At 36.5% G+C, this 20,411-nt stretch overlaps 1 long non-coding RNA gene across 1 annotated transcript; it reads right to left on the bottom strand.

Annotated features, from left to right (window-relative positions):
• Positions 1-1,206: 1,206 nt before the first annotated feature.
• LOC121425690 lies at positions 1,207-6,215 on the bottom strand. Its single transcript, XR_005971519.1, has 4 exons — positions 5,948-6,215; positions 3,443-3,818; positions 1,999-2,114; positions 1,207-1,311 (listed from the first exon to the last, which is right to left on the bottom strand). It is a non-coding gene; the product is annotated as an uncharacterized LOC121425690 (long non-coding RNA).
• Positions 6,216-20,411: the final 14,196 nt, after the last annotated feature.

Genomic DNA, 20,411 nt, shown 5'->3' with positions numbered 1-20,411 from the left:
AAGCAGCTTGTTGCTGATCTGGAAGTGTCCGTGATCGACAACTCGGCTCGAGTGAGTACCATAGAATCTATCACCGTTCCTAATGTTGCTGCTGAATGTAAGAAATGGGTTAATGATTTAGAGGAAAAGTTGATCTTGCTGGAAATACACACAAGAAAGATGAACTTGCTTCTTTATGGAATTGAACAGGAAAAAGATAAAAATGTTTTCACGAAGACAACGTCTGCCATCGCTGAACTCCTCAACGTACCTCGCGAAGAAGCTGAAAAGATCCCGATTGCGAATGCACATGGACTCCCTTCAGTTCGGAATCCGTCGAGCAATAGACCAGTTCGTAATTACTTCATGGACAATTTTGGTCAAATGACCTTTCATTTCTTTCATTATGATAGGCAGATTTCAAAGGAAGATATTACGTAAGCTTGCCTTACATAGCAGGATGAAGAAATTGAATAGACCAGGGGCCCGTTTCATAAAACATTTGCCGCAGCGGCAACTCCCATTTTCAGCGGCAAATCTGTGTTTCTGCGGCAAATCTCAAAACAGCGGCAAGTTTCCGTTTCATAAAACTTTGCCGCAGATACTTTCAGCGGCAAATGACAATTTCTGCGGCAATATTTGACGCAGCTACTTGAGCTGCGTCAAATATTTGCCGCAGATACTTTCAGCGGCAAATGACAATTTCTGCGGAAATATTTGACGCAGCTATTTGAGTTGCGTCAAATATTGCAGCAGAAACAGCTTTTTTATCAAAATATCAACAATTTTGAGGGCCTAACAGCCATATTGCTAAATTTTTTGATGATTTTGATTTGATAAATTGCTTTTGTCATTCTAAATAGAAAATACAGGTATTTTTACTAATTGACAAATAAAAAGTAGATATTTATTGAATCATCATTCATTCCTATTAAAGTCACATTTATTTCAATAAATAGATACATATAGGAACATCCATTGTGTTCCTGCAAAATTTACACTTTCAAAAAAAAACCTTTTCTTTATCCTGTAAAAGAATGAATAAATGATGTCTCATTTTGTAAAAGATTGGCTTTGGAGTTTCAATTAGATTCATTTCATAAGTGCTGCTTTTGCTGTGTTTGTTGAAACTCGAGTAGAAGATGTGGTTGCTGTTAACGCTCCCGGAGGGGTTGTTGGACATCTTGATGTTGTTGAGATTGCCAGTGTGGTTTTTGCATCTCCTGCAGAAATTGTGGGAAGCTGCTGTAGTTGTTGGTCAATGTAGTCGTTACATCTCCCGTGTGTTTGCTGCTGTTTTTGCTCCTGCTACTGATCATGTGATTGAAGTACCTGAAATAGTAATTAATTTATAATGCATATAAGCAAGATACTAAAGTTATTTCTAATTTCACTTTCATTGTTAACCCTTAATAGATACCTTTTGATACTTTGCAAGATTTATCCAAATGGACAAGATCCTCAGGCACCCCCGGGATGACCTACCAGAATAGCCTCACCTAGTAAGGTGTATTAACAGGATTTTGTACTCATTACATTCAGTTGATTTTGCATGAACTCAATTCTTCAAATGAATGTAAAGGGTCTACCAGTAAAAAAAAATTGTGAGCTTCTTCGGGTAATCTTTCTGAGTCCTTTTACTCCTTTACTGAAAAATTAATACCGGTAATTAAAAATATGATGAAGTGAGTTTGACAGTAATTTGACATGTTACATCTTAGGTGGTAGTGGTGTGGGTCAATCATTATAGAAATGCAGAATATTCATGTACATGCAGGTTGTGTACATGTACCAATTTGGCAAGAGAAAGCAAGTCACATTATCTACCAATGATTGATATTGGTTTGTTACTTTTGCAGCTGAAAAAAAATTCATCAACATCTCAAACTTAGAGTTTAATTCTAAAATTTGGATTCTTGACAAAGAGCAAATCAAGAAGACAAAAATCATTCAAATTGTTATCATGTGACTTACTTCCTATGCCAAAATGAATCAGAATTATAAATAAGTTTAACTTACTGTTAAATCACATTTCTAGGCTCTTTATCTGGCTCTCCAAACCCTTCAGTCATTGATTTTGGCATGGCTTTCTGATACCATCTTGTGTCTTTCTGGAACTGTGGACAAAGCCTCACCTGAAGGAATAAATTAAACTGAAATTTTCAAAAAATGTTTGGCACTATAATTTATTTTCTCACATGGATACATTGCATGTATATCAAAGAAAATAAAAGGAAACTTCATGTGACTACTAGGTTTTTGTCAGGGGGGGGGGGGGGGTAAAGGGGTCAAGATGGTTTAATATGATGAACAAAAATGCAACAGTAAATAATATATAAGGAATCTCTGGTTGAGAAACGTCACTTCATGCAATTATTCCTCATAATTTATCTTGCACACACATATACACATAGTGAGGATGGGTGATGGAGAGAGCGAGCATTGTCATTGTACATGCAAAAAGTATTAAATCCATCACTGGCATATAGATGGGGGGCCAAGAAAAAAAAGAAAAGAAAGAGAACAGGAAAGGGTGAAATAGAGAAGTATTTACTGAACATTATTACGTCAAAATCTTTCCAAATATTTTATTTCTGTATCAAAAAGTTCAAAAATTTTGCTCACTCCCTTCGCCCTCTCGCATCTTTGGAGAACTTTTGTTCCATCCGCCATATTTAGCCCTCTCAAAATATTTGGCTCATAACGCCACTCCATTGTAAGAATTTGTTTGCTTATCTAACCCTAATAAGACTGCCAGGGTATTTTGGAGGCAGGAAAGATGGGTGGAAGGGGGGTGGGGGCCCTCAAGATTGACAGTTAATTGCGCAATTGTGAAGGAATGCAAAATGCCAGCCACAGATGAAAAAATTGTATATTTGATCATTCTAAAATTATTTAAAATTATTTTCAATTAATATATTTTACTAAATCATCCATGAAATTAGAATTTGGCTGGAAATTTATAAACAAACCCCTTGAAGTTTTTTTTGTTTAGAAACATAAAAATCGATTTTTTTTTTTCCTTTCTGAAGTATTTCTTTTTTTTTTTTTTTACTTTTTTTTATATTGTTGACAAAATTTTCTTATCATAATAATAACCATGAAATTAATTGATTTTAATCAGTAAAAATAATTATTAACCGGTATGATGCAATTATGAATTTTGGCTAGAAACCAAATTTCCATTGGATTTGTTCATGAAATCACATTTTAAAGCAATTCTGACATGTGCTTACACAACGTTGCGTAATTTCAGGACCGGGTACCCATGTGTCAAAAATTTTGTCTGAAAACTCCTGAATCTTTAAAAAAGGCATATAATCACGCGGCACCATCTTTCACGTTGTTGATTAATCGTGAAAATTTTTGGGCCCCCACCACCTTTATAGGGTTAAATCAGATTGCAAATCATGATGGGTTTTACTGATATTCATTCTGCAACCCATATTTCAAAGCCTATTACCTGTGGTAGTTTGTTAGTCTCTGCATTTCTACAACTGTGGCCAAATATTCTGCTAGAAGTTCTTTAGATGGGCCCTTGGCAATTTTCTTATTGTAGGAGACCGGCAAGCCCTGGCTTTGAAGTTCCTGGTCTATCCTTCTCCAGCTGCAATATCTGGTCAGTTGAGGACTTGGGGCTTTGTGTCAGGAGTGGTCTTGGTAGTGGCGGTGGCAATGGTGATGGCAGTGGCAGAAGCAGACTTGGTGGTGGTGGCATTAGCAGCACTGATGGTGGTGGCAGCAGTGGTGGTGGTGACTGCAATTGCAGCATTGTTGATGGTGGTATATGCCTTATCACAACCAACATTAGCTCCTGCTGCCACGCTGCTGGTCTCCATCTATTATGTTTTAAGTAGAATAAACATTTGATTATTAACACATCAACTTCAGAACACTAGCATATTGATAATAAAACTTGTAGATATAGCAGTCAAAGCATAAAATGAACTTCCACAGAAGAGTACTTGCACCTTCCTCTAATAGAATTTCAGACCACCTTGAGGATGTTATGCTCAAAGCAAGGTTCTTATTTGACAACATTGGTCAGAGGAACATGGATTTAAATGTCAGAATACAAGAACTGGGGCCCGTTGCAGAAAGAGTTGAGTTAAAACGCAAGTCAAAAAATCAATCGCAAGTCCCAAATGCGCGCTGTTGATTGGTTGAAAATCAAGTTACGCATGATTTTTAGAGATGCGATTGATTAAAACTCTTTCTGCAACGGGCCCCTGGTATCATTGGTTGATCAATTGTACTGTATAATACCCCATTTAGATATATGTTGACCAATTATTTCTTGTTGAAACACATGTCTTTGTTATCAATCTTGTAGGGTATAGAGTGCATGCTGATGCTATAGTTATCAGTGTTGTATACCGAGGCTGGCCTCGGGACCAGAATTTGCATCCTCGAAGCCTGATGTCTCGGCCTCGGTCGCTCTGTCTTGATATTTCAGCTATGAGGCTTGACAAATGTGGTCATTTCCAGCACATAAATTGTGTCCATCATCAACGTAATGTGCAATTTCTAATGCACACATTATTAGATCTAGATTACCCCCCTCTATAGATTATATATACGGTAATATATTTTGCCTGGTTTTTTTTATTTATTCTATTTTCAATATTTTTATTTCATTTATTTTTTTCTTGAGGGGGGGGGTCAATGGTCAATTGAATTCAACAAAAAACATGCAAATAATGCTCTAAATAGCCCTTTATTCCCTTCATTTTTGTTAATTTGAGCCCGCTAAATGTGCATCCGCCGGGTCGAGCTAGTGCTTATCTTGTTGCCCCAGTCGAGTTCTACAAGTTAAGATAGGTGGTTACCCTGGCTAGGCCGTTGGGATATCCCTTGGGGCCCCTTGAAAAAAATACTTTTTTTAAATTAAAAAAAATGCTCTATATAGCCCTTTATTCCCTTTAATTTTGTTAATTTGAGCCCCCTAAATGTGCATGCGCCGGGTCAAGTTAGGGCTTATCTTGTTGCCCGAGTCAAGTTCTACAAGTTAGGACATGTGATTACCCCGGCTAGGCCGTCGGAATACCCTTCAGGCCTCTCAACAAAAAAAAAATTCATACCTTTTTTTCACTGACTTTTGTCCCCTGAAAGTCCTCGTAATTAGGGCAAGCCAGTGATTTTATGGTTGCCCGAGACGTGCTGCACCTTTTAAACCCCCTAGCTAGCTTTCAAAACCCCTAATTTTAGAATATTGAATATCCGTCCAACTTCACACGCGTTTGAATATCGAACCTGAATGTCAAACCAACTTCACAGTTTGAATATCGAATATCCAACCAACTTCCTGCCGGTCAAATTTTTGCTAACTCACAGTCACAGCTTTCAAAAAAAAATAATTTTGCCTTTTTTGATTACTGTCTGGCCACCAAACTTTTTTATACTCGCAAGCCCCCCCCCCCCTCCTGAAAACTATAAGAAAAACAATCCCTCACAGTTACAGAGTAAATGCTTACCCCCCCCCCAAAAAAAAAAAAAAAAAACATGCCCAAGCCGAGGCCAAACTTGAGCGTGAACACCAATCGAAACCCATTCATGATTCTCGAGACTTGACTGTATTTTTGTCGCCCACAACAACCCAAGCCACAAAAAATAAAGGCTCACTCTCACACAGCTTTTCACATATCGCACTGAATTAGGTAATTAAAGACTAAAGTCAGAAAGAAAGACAGATGCAACTCTCAGAGTCAAGACAGTACAGTCGCAACGCCGCTCATTCGAGCTCCACCCCACACACACCAACACTACTACGCCGAAGCTCCGGGATAGCGACCACTCGGCATCTCGATGATGCCTCCACGATATCCCCGGGCAAAATGCATGTTTACCTCGTAGAAAACGATGGAAATATGATATGTATTATCAATGTCATTCTTTCGGAAGTGATTTATTTATTACTTTATCAAATGATGTAATAATTGAATAAATACGATAATTAGAAAGTACTTACATCTCCGATTCAAATTTTCCGTAAATTCTGTCACCATCAAAATTTTATCGCAGACGACGTGTGTGAAGAAAAAAACCGGCTGTTAGCTGCATATCAGGCTCGTTCACGAACTATTTTTCATTTAATTATTTTTATTTACGATAACAATTTGTCATTGCTTTTATGAAACGGATATTTGCAACTATGACAAGTTGCCATTGCAATAACAAGATTTGCCATAGATATGGGAGATGTTACAGTTGCAAGTCAAAAGTTTTATGAAACGGGCCCCAGGTGACTAGAATAGCACACAAATGAACACTTAATGAAGGCATTTGTTGTATAATTTCTTTGAATGCATATCTTAGCATGTTGCACAATGTACTTTGCAAACTGTGAAATACCAGTCGTTCGTGGAAGTATTGTCGTTTTTTGTGGATGTAAATGAAAACGACAATTCAAAAGAATATATGAATAATCAAGACATCAAAGTTGGTGCTCATCTCATTAGATTTTAAAACGCCATGTCACTTTAGTACAAATGACCTTCTTCTGATCATGCGTAGAATCTTTTGATCATGCGCAGAAAGGAACTACGAACTGGCTTATTCACGCGACTCCCCGAAGCCCATCATTGTTCGTTTCGTTAACATGAAAGATCATGATGAGATAATTCAAGCCTTCGAGCGACCTGTTCACGTCCACAAACCGTCGGCAATCGACGAACGACGTCGTCGCCGTCAGCAGACCGATCACCGTCAGAACGGATCTACCTGCAGCTATGAAGCGTGAACGCGGCCGTCTATCGTCAATTGCCTACAAGCTTCGATATGGCTCTAAGTTGATGACCAGAATCAAAATCGTGAAGACACAAGTCATCGATCCTCCAGACGAAACGCAGCAAAGAAGACAACTGGGCCACATGGAAAGAATGAATGCTGCCGCCCGGTAAATATACTACTACTTTATTATAGGACCTAAGTTTGATACATCCCTAATGCTGATAATGTTTATTTCTTATCACGTAATTCGATATTCTTCTGAACGTTTGAGTTTCGGCTGTCTTAATTCACTGGCCACACTTTCTGTATCTTTCAGAAATTTTGTTCTGAAACTTGTTTTGCACATTTGAATTACCCTACATCCAATCAAAGCTATATGCAGTTCTTCACTCATTTTATAACCCAGGATATTAACACAACATCATTTTGTTTGGTATATAGCCAAAATAGACGCCTTGTATCATCGAGTGTCATCTTTACAGCTTCCCGATATTCTCATTATTGTTCTTGGCGTCCACAAGCGAACCAAAATATCGAGCTACGACCTATATCATGCATACAGTCTCCATATCATTTTTGACACACAAATGAGGTACTGTATCTGCATTCACATGCCTAATGTTCGAATGATGTAGTTTTTATTTCTATGCAAATTTATTTGTTTTCAAAGTGATTTACCTGTCATATTCTAGGATATTGGTACAGTTCTCTTACATAGCCTTGAATTCTCATCCTATTCATATGTTGATATATAGGGTTTGATAATCCCGCCAGTATCCTCAAATCTTAATTGATGATTATATAATTTAACACCATCAAAAAGGGTGTGTATCTGCCGTCATCTCTTGAATGTAAAACATTATATCAGTTATCATTCACGGTCAACTCATATCTATCGCAATATGATGCCGAAACAGGGTGTGGTTCCTCTGCGAAAGAGAAAGGTATACTATTAATCTTAAGTTTTGATCTTTACAATAAAAATGTGAAAATTTAACTCTTTGAAGTGTTGGGATGCAGTCGCTTTCCAGGCTACTAGAACGTCTTTAAATGTTTATCAATAAAGGGTTAAAAATATGTACCCTCCTGACCTTGTACATTATAGCATTTGATGCGCGTTAAAAAAAAAATTCTGAAACGTTCTAGAAGCTCGGAGAGTGACTAAGACGGCTATCGAGTGTTATGCATATTTGGATTTGATTTTTATTCTGGAACTTGCCGAGCATGTCTTTGAAATGCCAACCTATGTATAAATTTATACTTTGTTTTGTAAAGAGGCAAGAAAATCAGTCACTTTTCAACGGTCTCGCGCCTTCCTGGCACAACAGGCTCTACCATTTTCATGTAGTTCATTGATTAAGATATTCTACATCAATTTTTATCGATCTTTGTGCTTTTATTTTACCTTCTCTGCCACTGGTACTTCGGGCATAATAGTATTTCGAACTTTTTTTTTCAATCAAGAATAAGTTGTTGGTTTCCTTGCCTCTCGTGCTTTTGGATATAGGTATATAATAGTATAATTCGATCTTCACAAATAGTTGTTTGATATGACAGCCCTACTCATTTCCCCTCAATTCAAAGATTAGATACCTCAAATTATAAATGAGGATTTTACAACTTTACAAGATGAGTCCTCATAACATAGATTATTTACCCTATATACTCTATGACAAAGGCGTATACAGTGCTGAAAATATTGATGAACATTGTTCTCACCGAACTTTTGCCATTTACCTCGATCTTATCACCATTGCTGTGTAGCAGTCTAAATATGCTTATTACATGTAGGTTAACGTTCTGTAGATTCGATGAAACTGCCGACCATCTTCCCCTCCTTTTCTTTGTAATTGAGATATTCGAAGGATACCGTTTACGTTTGGCATTGATACATATGTTGTGGGTTTTTTTCCCCTTCTCATTGAGAAATATTTTCCTACCTGATCGAAAATAGATTCATTATCAAGGAGCCCTACAGTGGTTGGCCGCTAGATCACAATGTTGAGTTAGCTTGAATATCGGGCTAGGAGGGCTATACGGCAAAAGCTATCTTGAAGGAAATTTAGCCTACTACAGATACTTTATATACACATACATGAATACATTTTAAGCCGGTATAGGCCTGTCTCTTAGCTATGTGGTATTGATATCTTATTACTTTTACTTTTGACCTCCAATAGATATCTTACAGATTTAGGCTCTCTGACTACCCGCATGCTCGAACGGTCATGTATTAAAAATTATTTAATATGTCGCTGAGTGTTTACAAAATACTTTGTTTGCTAGTCCATGCTATTTTGCTATTTAAAGCTGAAATTTCATGTGCTTATTAGGTGATTTGTCAATCGACAGATCAACTATTAATTTCGTACGAATTTTCTTTTTTATTTCTTTCTTTATTCATTATTTATTTTTATTTTCCCACCTGTTCTTGTGAGCACAAAATCTCCAAATCTACATGATCAATTATCTTCAAAATATCTTCAGATATGGGGACTTATCATGTGATGTGTATAAAGCAAGTTCAAGGTCAAAAGGTCATCATGACGTCATCTAGACGCCATTTTGTAAAATCACATCAATCATATCTTCATTATCATTTATCAAAAATTAACAATATTTACATCACATTAACTTCTGGGGAGCGTTTCAACAACACTTTTGGCTGACAAGATGTCAGATCCGACAACTTCTCTTCATGGTGATTGGCTAAGAAGTTACTATGGTAACTGTCGGATAAAATGGGACTTGTCGGATAAAACGTCCGACAACTCTTTTCATGAAACGCTCCCCAGGTCAAGGGTCAACTGCCCATGTCATCAAAGGTCATGTAAAGGTCACGACGTGCGCGTACGCACGCGTCAAAATTTTAAAATGCTCAAAATCACTTTTTGACCAAAACAGAGTACGAATCAGGTCATTTTAAGCATTTCAAAAATTTGCGCGCGCGCGCGTTCTCGCGCGTAACGGCACTATAAAACATAGGATCGCCATTTTTTCATATCAATGCACCGATAATATAATTCTGAACAATTTGATACCTTGATCAACCTTCTACGACAAGTAATAAAGGAATTAGCCTCCATCAAAGTTTACAGCACGCGCGCGCGCGCACTAACCATATATGTGCTAAAACATGCCTATACAAAATTCATTATAGCTTTGAAAGTAGTCCGTTGACTTCCATTTTTTTCATATTCGAATAGAGTATGGATGGGAGATGTGATTTCACGTCGCATTTGACCCGAAATTTTATCATGACGTCATCAAAATGGCGTCGGAACTCAAAATTCCCATTTTGCTACTTATGACGTCATTATAATTATGCAAATTCGACTCTAACTCTGTAAATATTGGTCAATTTTCGCTCAGTTTTCAATATGTTGTAGCTGAGGACATACTCTTTCTAATTTGATGCCTTTATTTACTTTTAAAGGAATGGATCATCCTAAAAAATGGCAAATTATAGAGGCATGTCATTTTCGCTCATTTTGTGTGCAATCTCTATGGGAAATGACTTTTTCTCAAAACTGGATTTTACATTCCTCTATTTCGCGAGCCATATCTCCATTTCTATTGGTTGGTTTTCTCTGAGCTTGAAGTATGTTGTAGCTGAGATTGTAAGCTATTGCAATTTTGGTCTTCGTTTGCCGATCAAATGCCGGGATCATGTCCGTATTTCACTTGCAAAATTGGATTTGAGATCCTCTTAATTTGCTTGTGTAGAAAGTCTATGGGATATAGTGCAGCTCAATAGGTAAGGCACCAGACTTGCATTCTTAGGGTCGAGGGTTCGAACCCAAAAGTGGGCATAAATTTTTTTTCTTTTTTTTTCTTTTCAACTTTTCGCAAATTTTCCTTAATCACCATTACAAGGTATATTAGTTCAAATATCGCACAATAAAGTAGGTTAAAACCGTTTTTAATAGGCCTATAACATGTACAATGTGTATTGCCTACACCTACATGTATTTCACATATTCTCATTTCCCTCTATTCAAGAGTATTCAACATGTTCTTTTCGTAATAAAAGTTTAGTTTTCAATATGAGCATCGTTGATCTCAATAAACATGGTGATTGTATTCATGATCATGATAATCAGAGACAGATCACCTAATTCGTCCTCATGACGAATTACAATTCTAGTTGGTTTTGTATTCCTTTGCATTGACTTGGTTTACCAGCTATAGGCAAGATAGAGAGAGTGTCTATACACGAGTTTGCGTTCTAAGAGTGAGATCTACTGTCTATTTGTAGATATACGTGTGTATATGTGTTTGTTTTTATCTAAAATTGATGTGAAGAGTTTTTCGAATTAATAATATCATCGATTTCACTTCACGTAATCTGGCTTTTAATTACACCGTCACATGTTGGTATTCTTAGGTTTTATACTATTAATAATTGTCATGCACAACAAGTGTAATTACTTTATATCCTCCATCAAATGAGATGATCTATTTCATTATTCCGTTGAAGACTGGTGTTTGGTGACCCTTTTGTGATGAACCTTCTAGATCGTTGTTATTGTATGTTGTATATGTTTCTTTTTGACATATCATGCATAATCCGCCCCATTGTCTACTCTGGTACAACATTTAAAATTATACTACTAACAAAATACATAAAGTAAAGATTAAACCAACGTTAGACATGTTGGAACACTATTGAATTATTCCTTTCACTCTAGGGTCTTGAAATGCCAGTATGCAACAGAAGCCCTCCATCCAGTCTTTTGAGGGACTGGTTCATTTTCTTAAGTTTGGTCGCACAATAATGTTCGTAATATTCTTCCCCTAGTTTTAAGTTACTTTTTGTGCACAATTTAACATGTAGGTGCACTCTTCACATCAGTTGTAAGTCTTTAACAGCATTAGATTCCAAATGTTCCTCAAATTCCCTCGATTCACTTGCATATGATGTTCAAATCCAATTGTATAAATCTGCCTGCGATCGATCGGTCGTAAGTCTCTGTGGTTACGGGGCGCTAGTCATGTTTCTAATTTTTGTTGATCTCGCTCTTTCACTTGCAACCCCTTGTGACAAATACATGATTGTTACCCTCTTCGCAGTTTATACGATCGTTACATGTTTCTTTATCATTATGGGTATTTGTCTATGAATGTATGTTTTTTTTATATACGACATTTGGTCATTTGTTCTCATCCTTGCTGTTGTTTCTACAATATTCCTTCTAATTATATCTGCCGTTTTAATCTGTGTGTGATCTTGGGGGGTTTGTGGGGAGCATGCACCACCTTTGGTAGGTTTTGAATTGTACACAAAGCGATATACTGCAAAGAACTTCTCATGCAGAATTTTCTTTTTTCATGCTAATGTGTCAAATTAATTCCTCCTACTGTCGTACTTTTGGGAAATTCTTACACAAATGGTGTATATGAACATTATTTACATATTGGACTTATTGATACATATCCAAGCACAGTACTGTATCAGATGTTTCTCATTCTTTTGTTTTATTTATTTTGATTGCTGTTCCAATCTTTTTATATCGAAGTATCTTATCGTAATGCCTATTATTAGTTCATTTGCTATGCTTTGCGATTCAAAGGACTTGCATGTTCCTCCAATAACCTTTCAATTTTTCTCGTTATTGCTGATGCTTGTTGGTTCTTCTTTCACTTTATGAAAAGGTATATACATGGAAAATATAGACACATTTTACGTCTTCCCTCGAAGGGTTTATGTCTGTCATTGCCTAATATACTTTGCTTATTTTGTTCCTGTTATATAGTCAGCTCTTAATATTCTCCCTCTTTTTATAATTGGAAGGTTCCTAGGATTTAAGTGCTACTGTATATTTGTTTTCTTGGTGTTTGCTTGTTTTTGTGTTTGTCGTTATTTGTCTGTATTCATATCTGTCATATGTTCTCGTAATATCATGTCTTGTGTTATTTCGTCTTGCTGATCTGCATACTCCTCCCTATCTCTGGAGACCCCCTAGACATCCTTTGTTATGGCTGTAAACACAAATTTCCAATTTTCTGATGTAGATAATGAACTCTGAATGCACAAGCTAATCTTGATTCTCTTTCAGATCCTAATGATAATACGTATCAACATACCCCCTCGCTTTATTTTACTGATAAACAGATAGTGTCGAAACAACTTGACAATAGTAACTTTCTAATGCTACATTGCAACATTCGCAGTGCCAACAAAAATTTTGAATCACTTCGTTCCCTTTTATTGAATTCTAAGCTCTTTTGTTCTGTGATAGGTTTGTCAGAAACGTGGTTTTCCCACTGTACTCAACTATCCTTTTATACGCTGCCAGGTTATAATTTGGTCACAAATAATAGAATAGGGAAATCAGGTGGGGGCATTGCTCTTTTTGTATCCCAACAATTCGATTACAGGTTAAGGCCTGATCTTACTTTAATGAATGATGCTATTGAAACACTTTTTGTTGAAATTCTTATGCCAAACGACAAAAATATTCTGGTTGGAACGATGTACAGACCGCCTAACTCCTCCCATGATGACTTTTTGAATACCTTCCATGGCATATTGGCACTCCATGAGATGGTCAATAAAACATGTTTTTTACTCGGCGATTTCAATATTGACTTACTAAAATACGATACTGATACTTTTGTTCAAACTTTTTCGGATGTAATAATGACAGCAGGTTTCCTTCCTTTGATAACCAAGCCAACTCGAATTACAGGTACATCGGCTACTCTCATCGACAATATATTCACAAATACCAGAAGTACCCTCTCTACGGGAATAATTCTTTCTGATTTGTCGGACCATTTTCCCATATTTTCGCATTTTAAACTAGATACCAACGCCACTGAACAACAAGTTGATCATAATACTCGACGTGATTTTTTTCTGAAAATAATATGAATCTGTTCAATGAAGAGTTAGGAAATGTTGACTGGTCAGAAATTTACGGTATTCAAAATGCCGAGGATGCATTTGACGCTTTTATGAATAAAATGAATCCATTAATGAATAGCTCTTTTCCTGTGGTGCGATTCAAACGCTCTAATTACAAAAAGGTTCCAAGGTCCCCATGGATCACACATAGCATTTTGCGCTCAATAAACAGAAAGAACAACCTTTACTTAAAAACTATTTCAAAGCCTTGCGACAGTAATAGAAAAAGTACACAGACTACAAAAATATTCTGACAGGTATACTAAGAAGATGTAAAAAGAATTATTTTCATAATCAATTTGACCTCTATAGAAACGATGTTAAAAATACATGGAAAGTTATAAAAAACGTTATACAAGGTAGCTTCAAAATGTCTACGCCCGCGAAAATAAATGTTGATGGTGAATTGGGAGAGGATCCCCTTGCCTTAGCAAATGTTTTTAATGACTATTTTGCATCCTTAGGCCAAAATCTTGCCAGCACTATCTCTGCTTCTTCTAAACACTTCACATCTTTTCTTAATGTCCCAAATCCAAATTCGATATATTTCACACCAACAGTCGTAAAGGTACTAGCTGATATAATTTCTGGACTAAAGAATAAAATAAGTTCAGGATGTGACGATATAAGTAACATTCTCCTGAAAAGAAACCTGATACATATTATTAAACCTTTGACTTACATCTTTAATTTGTATCTTTCTACAGGAGTTGTACCTCCATCATTGAAGCAAGCCCGAGTAATCCCTGTTTTTAAAAAAGGCGACAACACCGTGCTGGGAAATTATCACCCATATCATTATTGACATGCATTTCGAAGGTTTTGGAAAAAAGTAATTTTTGTACGCACGACAAAGTTTCTTAATATACATAAATTGTTTTATCCCCTGCAGTTTGGTTTTCGCGAAAAACATAGTACTACTCATGCCCTGTTGGCAATGATCAATAAGATTGCCAATGGAATTGACAAGTATGAGCGTATTGTTGGGGTGTTCCTGGACTTCTCCAACTGAAGGCTTTCGACACAATCAACCATGATATCCTTTTATACAAGCTTAATTATTATGGAATCAGAGGGATAGCCTTGGAGTGGTTCAGGAACTACCTCAGCAGTAGGCAGCAATATGTTTCCATAGCAAATGTAAATTCCCCTCCAAAATCTATCTCATGTGGAGTCCCTCAAGGCTCAATCTTTGGTCCGCTTCTTTTTTTGGTCTACATTAATGATTTTTATCAATCATCAAGTGCTTTATCATTCATTATTTTTGCCGACGACTCAAATATATTTTTTCCCATAAGGACCCCAAACATTTACTTGACACACTCAATAAAGAATTAGAACTAGTCTCAGAGTGGATGAAAGCCAACAAATTATCGCTTAATCTCACTAAAACAAATTACATGCTCTTCAGCAATATCATTGATGAACTCTCAGGTAACATTACTTTTGATAATATTAATATTCAAAGAGTATTAAGTACGAAATTTCTAGGAGTAACTATCGACAAGAGACTGTCATGGAAAGAACATATAGATAACACATACAAAATAATTTCAAGGAATATTGGAATTATAAATAAAGTTAAATTCTATTTCCCGACTCGTATATTATTAAACTTATACTCTACACTGATACTCCCGCATTTGAACTGTTGTATTATTGCATGGGGGAGTTGTGCTGATTTTCATTTGAATAGACTCTTACTACTTCAGAAAAAAGCTTTGCGCGTTATTTGCCATTCTCATTACCGGGCACATACGAATGTTCTTTTTAAAACTCAAGATTCTTAAGATACATGATGTTTACCATTATAATCTTGGATCTTTTATGTTCAACCTTAGTAAAGATGAACTACCAGACGTATTTTATTCTATGTTTACACGAAATATCAATGTACATCACTACCCTACAAGATCTGCTGGACTTTTCCATTTACCTAGAACGAGGACATTATTAAACAAACTGATCATATCTTCTGGTATCAAACTTTGGAATTCACTTCCGCAAACTTTACGAAATAAGCCAACTATTCATAGCTTCAATAGAGCACTTAAAAACATCTAACCAATAACTATAACACTCACATCATTCATCATACTTATAGGATATCTTATGGATCTTCTGTCCCCCCCCCCTCCTGCCTGTATGTCGCTTCTTTTCCCGTCTCCTTTCATTCGCTCTACCTGTGCAGATTTGTTCTTTTTTTTTTCTTTTTCTCGTTTTTGTCCTTTGTTTTGTTGTTGTTGTCTTTTTTATTTGTCTGTTGTAATATTTCGTCCGTCTTGTTGTGGTATAACTTTGTCATGTCTTGTTCTTGTACCGTTCTGTCACGTACTTTTTTGTAACGTTTTTGTCCAGTAGAATTTTTCTGGTTTCCAGTATATTTTTACTGGGCCAGTTGATTTTTAACTGGACCAGTAAAACTAAACTGGAGACCAGTTCAACAATTGCATTCCAGTTGAAGCAATTAGTAATACCAGTTCAGGCGCGCCGGAACACTTTCAGTTTGGGGGGGGGGCAAAATCCCGAAGGGGCACAATATTCTTGACAGCGTTAGATACCGAAGCGATCGAGCGGGAGAGGCTGTGGGACCCCCCCCCCCGAAAAGGACTTTGTGTAAAAATGGAGCATAAAAGTTGCGTTTCTAAGAGCATTCAAATATAAATTTCTTGAGAATTAAACAGTCTTGGAGTTCTTCTTGCTCCTTCTTCTGACCCAGACTGGTGTTTCTTCATGATCAGGGTCGCAGTTCCAGCAAATTACGAGCCTTATTGCGAACGAAATTGTTTCAAACCAATGTAATATAGGCCTTTTAAAGACTTTAAGGTGACAAACATGACCGTACGCAGCCGGGGGCCGCCGATCGAGAGGGCAAAATTCACCAAAAGTGTGCACGAAATCCTTCAATTTTATTGTAGAAAATGCAAAAGCTCCCCCATCACAAACCCCCTCGCTCTTAAGTTTCTTCGAAAATTTAGGTCTTGCAGCCCACCCACTCCCGGATCGTTTTTTTTTTTGCAAACGTCCATGAATAACAAAAGCTGGGATGAACCAGAGAACATAGCTGCCATCTCGATCTGATTAGTAACAGGTAATGGGAAGAAGTTTTGGAATCTAAAATACATAAGTGCTATATCATATGAGCTGAAATAGTATCAGACAAAACGCCTTCCAATCATGCCAATGAAAAGGAATAGAGGAAAATACGAGGCTGTGAAAATATCTTAAGATTTTTTTTTTATAGTAGAGCAGTACTGTAACGCTTATTTTTTTCTTTTTTTATTTACATTTTTATTCATATCTCGGATAATAAGTTGCTTTCGAGTGGGATTCACCATTTTCACAAATTATAATCCTCTACACATGATTATTCTGTGTGTAATTTTCTGATAACATGTCTATATTGAGTTGAAATGACCTTGGTATTTTCTTTAGGGCACTGACTTGTTATCACTGTATTAACTCAATTTATATTTAGTTGAAAATAAAAATATTGAAACAAGTTTCTGGGCTTGACAGCTATGACATAGATCGGGGGGGGGGGCACTTCCATTCACGAGTGGATACCTTGCGCGACCATGGGGTCTCGAAAAGCACACTAAACACGTAATTTCCATATTCTGAAAATGCACCCCTTAACAAGTATTGGCGTGTGAAACCCTACCCAGTATTGGAAACAAAACGATACTCTTAGCAAATATTCCCTGAAATGAACCCCTAAACAAGTACAGGAATGTTTTATTGTTACGGGTCCTTCGGTCGTCTGCTTTACCTTATTTGGTTTAGTACGACCCCCACCTTCTACACCTTGCGCAAATCAGACTCTAAACACGAGGTGTTGGGCAAAAAGGACATCCTTTATAAAACATTTTAATTTTGTTTTATCATCCCCACAAATTCGACCCTAAACACGTAATTTTCCTAGCGAAATAGATACCTTTTTTTCATTATTTTTGTGTTTTTGACACCCTTATCGTGCCCTATCGTGAAAAAGACATCCTTTTTACGTGCTTTTTTGGTCGCGCATGGTATCCACTCGTCAATGTAAGTGCCCCCCCGGACATAGATTACATTATGTTGCTCGACAGCTCGAGTAACTAGTGTTCACGCGCGTTAGCGATATCGGGTCCGGTCTGAGCGTTTCTGGGCGACCGCGCGTTGTTAGACGACACAGCCAGCATCATAGAGTTATAAACCTAATCATTGGTGGACCACTATCAATTTGCCATTCGCTTTTAGTCTGAAATGTATTCATTAAAAGGTTAAACGTTATCACACTGTAATAAGATGGAAAAGGGGCTTATCAAAGGTATGTTTCACAGAGGAACTGTTCGTCAAAAGACGCTAGGCTTATATTTGCCCCGTCAGGGGCAATTTTTTTTTTCATTTTTGACAATGGAGATGACAATTTTCAGGCAGAAAAGTGCCTTCGTTTACTTTTGTCCTTAAATAATTTATCATTTTTCTACTTTCAGGGGGGCACATTGGGGGGGGGGGCAAAATCTCGTTTTGCCCCCCAAAAATTTTATTTGGGGGGGCAAGTGCCCCCCTGCCCCCCCGCTTCCGGCGCCCTTGTACCAGTTAAATTGTTTTTCATTAAACTGGTGTTACTGGTCCAATAAATGGTTTCCAGTAGATTTTTACTGGTTTCCAGTATATGTTTACTGGACCAATTGATTTTTAACTGGACCAGTAAAAATGAACTGGAGACCAGTTCAAACAATTGCATTCTGGTATACTGGTCCAATAAATAATGACTTTCAAGTCAGATCATTTATCAAATTATGAAAAATGAATCTTGCAATTCAGAGAAACTTGTTATCGTTATCATTTATCATTGTTATCATCATTGCTCTTATGATTATCACAATTATTATCATTATGATTATTATGATAATTGTTGTAATCATTCTTATTACTGTTATTATTGTTATTGATAATTGTAATGATTGTTAATATTATCATAATTATCAAGTTATGATATTAACATTAAAATAATTATTTCCTCTAATTATGATTAAGATCAAAGCAAGATGTCTTCCTCTGATATATAGTCAACTGGTCTAAAGTAATTCAATGTTTGAAATTAAACTGGTCAAGACCAGAGATACCAGTTATTCTGATGATGCTGATCACGTGGTTTACCTCATTTGCATATTTCCTGTTTTTAAAGAAAAATCAGGATTTATAATGGAATATCCTTGCAATAGCACTCATTGTTGTTTGAAAACCTTCAAAATAAGTGTGTGAACTAATTAATTCACAATAAAAATGTGTAATTTCATACATCACATTCAAAATAACAGTAGAAAGATTAATTTACTATCTTTTCCATCACATTTCACTGGCCATGGTATATAACAAACCAAATGCATGTAATATACTGATCCAGTAAGACCAGTACGAGAACCAGTTCGACCAGTCTAAGGACCAGTGAGACCAGTAACAACCACCAGTAACAAGATCAGTATAAAATTCCAGTACTTCAAGACCAGTTTAATTTTTAACTGGACCAGTATGACCAGTTAGACCAGTAAACCGATGTTCCAATTTCCAGAGTTACCAGTTAAAAATATACTGGTCCAGTGGAACTGGTTTTTTTCCTTCTGGGCTCCTTTTGGCTTCCGCCGCCAATGCTTGTGTGTCCTTTTCATTTTTCATATCTTGTGATATAATCCAGCCTTGTTTATCTTTTCCTTGGGAGAATATGTAAAACAAATATACATATTTAACAAGGATTTACATATAATTTTTACAAGAAAGATATGATGACTTGTATTTTGAACTTCAACAAGAACGATATGATTTGTATATTATATATAGATATATATTGTTTTTTGCATTGATATGTCTTATTTATTGAAGAAAACCTTTGATAACAAGCTTTACTTTCCAGAAGGTTCCTATTTCATTTCAAAATGTTATATTATATTTTGCTTTACTTTGTAACTTTGTTAAAATTTTGGAATGAATAAATTCGTTATCAATCAATCAAACAGAATCGGTACTACCCTGTGGAACTCCACAATTATTCAGTTTTTTTTTTTTCATTTGAGAATTGCACCCGTTTAAAAAGACCAGGCGCTTAGCCAGGGGGGGGGGCGGTCGCCCCCCCCCCCCAAAAAAAAAAAGTCCCCAAAAAGAAAAAAAAAGAAGGTAAAAAATAGAGGAGAAAAGGAAAAGGGAAGGGAGGAAAGGGAAGAAAGGAAGGTAGCTTAGTGTTTTTTTTATTATTCTTTATTTTTTTCTCAAAAGAGAAACTCCTTCACTCTTCTTGCTCTAAATTTATATATGAATTTTGCTTCCGCGCTGCGCGCGGTTAGATGACAATATTGAAGTTCTCCATTGTTTCCCCACCTTTTCTCTAACCCTGTTTTTCCACCTCAGCTATGTGCTTCTTGCCAGTTAAAGTTAAAATTGTAAACATTAGGGTATGAATTTGAGTAAGGTTAGACCGAAGTAAATATATGTAGTTATCTTTTTTTTCAATTGATCGCGCAACTTCTGGTCTGGTCGGCTCCGGGCGGGTAAAATCTTTATATCAGTTTCTGCCGTCACCTACATAAAGTCAACTTCTCCCGCTTTTCAGCTCATTACTAAACAACCATAATTTTGGGGCAAACAGGTTCCTAATTTCGTTCGTGTCGTATTAAATAAAGTACAATATTTTTTATCAAATTGTATTAAACTTCATGTCATTTCCCTGTATACATTCATCTCCTGTCCTGTTTTGCGCCCTCAGTTTGAAATTTTGAATGACACTTAAGTTTCTTTATATTCAAAATGAAGCGCT

This window comes from Lytechinus variegatus, chromosome 12, assembly GCF_018143015.1.
Source record: "Lytechinus variegatus isolate NC3 chromosome 12, Lvar_3.0, whole genome shotgun sequence".
Classification (NCBI taxonomy): Eukaryota; Metazoa; Echinodermata; class Echinoidea; order Temnopleuroida; family Toxopneustidae; genus Lytechinus; species Lytechinus variegatus.
This window is presented reverse-complemented; position numbering and strand designations above follow the sequence as displayed.